At 49.5% G+C, this 2,525-nt stretch overlaps 1 protein-coding gene and 1 long non-coding RNA gene across 2 annotated transcripts in view; one reads left to right on the top strand and one right to left on the bottom strand.

Annotated features, from left to right (window-relative positions):
• Positions 1-2,525, bottom strand: part of CLYBL (citrate lyase beta like) — a 119,520-nt gene that overhangs the window by 40,879 nt on the left and 76,116 nt on the right. The window lies entirely within an intron of this gene.
• Positions 855-2,525, top strand: part of LOC102763787 — a 2,948-nt gene continuing 1,277 nt past the window's right edge. The window contains exons 1-2 of the long non-coding RNA XR_435584.2: positions 855-968; positions 2,267-2,366. This is a non-coding gene — a long non-coding RNA (uncharacterized LOC102763787). The remainder of the gene's footprint in view (positions 969-2,266; positions 2,367-2,525) is intronic.

A 2,525-nucleotide genomic window follows, 5' to 3' on the forward strand; every position in this document is an offset into this window, starting at 1 on the left:
CCTGATGGATTGTGTCCTCAGCTGCATGGGACAGGCCTTGTGTTTTTGTGAGAACCTTGCCAGGCAGCCTCATGGCCTCTGAGGGGCCTCAAATCCAAGTTCACAGGGAAGCGTTGAGCTAGGGCTGAGAAGATGTTCCTCACAGCACAGCTGCCTATACCTTTTACATTTCTTGTTAACTTTATGAAGTAGCAGTGCGGCTTCGAGGTACACTTTGCGTGCAGCTTTTAAAAAAGTAAAGGCTTGTGGTGACTTTTTTCTTTCTTTTTAAAATATGTTTTTATTCATTTCAGAGAAGAAGGGAGAGGGCGAGATAGAAACACCAATGATGAGAGAGAATCATTGATCAGCGGCCTCCTGCATGATCCCCTGTGCCCTACCATCCAGGCATGTGCCCTGACAGGGAATCCAACCATGACCTCCTGGTTCAGAGGTCAAGGCTTAACCACTGAGACACACTGGCCAGCTGTGTGGGACTTTTTCAATGCCAGTAATAACCGCCATGCTCAGATTTGTCTGTGGAGCTCTGGAGTCTGCAAGTTCATGGTTCTTCCCACTCGTACTGTTTTCTTTGTTCTCACTCATTGCTTGTTCTCACAGCCTCAGTGGGGCAATGTTATCATTTTTGTTTTCTGGCAGGGCAGCAGAGGCACAAGGAGCAGGAGATTTGTTCCTGGGATGTGCTCTCCCGGAGGACCTACTAGCACGTCCAGGTGCTGGGCAGGATTCAGAGGATCAACGAACAACGCCGTCACTCAGTGGGTGTTTTACGTACTTAAGGCCAAACGTCAGATACTTGGAAACATTTCGATAATTGACAGGATTTGTTCTTTTCTTTAAGATTCTGATTCTGTAAAGAAAATTTCCTGACCACCATCCCCAGATTTTGCCTGATGTCCCTGGTCTGGCGCATTTAAAAAATGTTAACCAGTAGGAGAGGAATCAAGTGCAGAATCATCACTACAGAGGTGCTGGGGCTGGGAGTGGTGGAGAAAGATATGGAGATCACTTTATATTGTTATTTACATCAGTAGAGGAATGTGTCATCTAGTTGTGGTGATGAAAGGCCCACAGAATCGAAAGTGAAATAAATAACAGACAATAGGGACCCGGGGTTAGAAGTGGGAGGGAGCACTTCAGGCTGAGATGGGGGGCAGGAGAGTTGAAGATTTCAGTAGGTGCGGAGGAGAAGGGGTAGGACCCAGCGGGGAGCCAGAAATGGGCACCGAGCTGAAGCAGGAAGAGAGAGTGAATGCAATGGCAGATGGTCAGGACATATGAGGTTAGCTGGGGACGGTGCTGGTGCCAGGAAATGGACAGAAAGATGGGAGATTCCAAAGCAGGCAGGGGTGAGCCCACAATTTAGGAACAAAGGGCTCAGGCCCTGTTCACCTGGGGAAGGCAGGGGTGACGGGAGAGGTGGGCCACGCACTGCAGTTCAGTGGAGAAAGTGCCTTTTTTATTGGCAGGTCTGTCCCTTGCAGTCTCTTGAGCACTAAGTGGAGAAGCTCCTCGCTGCTTGAAACTGCCCTGCCCATGGGCATCCCTGGAGTGCGAAGCAGGCGCTGTTATCAGGAGAGGGCTCTAGTCCCAACGCTACTCAACTCTGTCTTTGGAACAGGGGTTTGCACAGGGGTCTCTGAGCCTGGGGGTTCGAAGTGCAGTGCTATGAAAAAGACGTGCAAGTACATGCTGGTCCCCCTCCCTCCCGGGGGCCTTCTAATTGGTCTCCCTCGCCCTCCCTTCTCACCTGGTGCAAAGCACAGCCCCAAGGAAAGCTGCCCTCTCCCTTGCAAGTAGCTATAGTGTGTTGTGCAGCTTCTCTGGGTTAGAGGAGGTAATTAACTGTTTTGGTTTAAAAGCCCCCTGCTGGGTTGCAGTCTGCGTGGGAGAATAAAAATAAACAAGCGGGAAAGGGAACAGTGTCATCAAAGGACTCGGAACCTACCTTTCTTCATTCTGAGGGTGAAAGCACTGCTGTTGGCCACAGGTGCCACGGAGTACCCACGCAGGGCTGCGTCCACTGGCCCTTCATGCTTTTTTTAAACAATAAATCAAGAATGATCGGCTCATAATTTAATGAGGCAGCCTTGCCATGGTTCCAGATCCGCATCACCTGTCCTGGCCGGAGCAGTTTAACTGTGACTTTCTTTAGATCTCAAGCTGGCTTGAGGAACATTGCTAGCAATGATCCAAATTTGTCCCCTTAATGTAAATATCAAGAACCAGGGTTTTTTGGGTTTTTTTTGTCTGTTTTGTTTTTAAGCCAAAGCCTCTTCACTTCTATGGAGGAAAACATTTGTCTCCCTGGCCATCACCAAATTTTGGAGGCCAGTTGGGCCCCTTCTATCCGAGGCCACACTCAGGTAGGTTCTGAAGGGGCTGGCGTGCGCGGGGCTCCTGTCTGCGTGCCAATTGCTTCAGCAACACTTCTCCAAGGTGCTGACACAAAGAATCTTGTCTCCGTAAGTAGGAGGCTGTAAAAGCTTACAGAGGGAAGTAGAAATGTCTAGTGCTGAGGCACA

Source organism: Myotis davidii, unplaced genomic scaffold, assembly GCF_000327345.1.
Source record: "Myotis davidii unplaced genomic scaffold, ASM32734v1 scaffold637, whole genome shotgun sequence".
NCBI classification, from domain to species: domain Eukaryota; kingdom Metazoa; phylum Chordata; class Mammalia; order Chiroptera; family Vespertilionidae; genus Myotis; species Myotis davidii.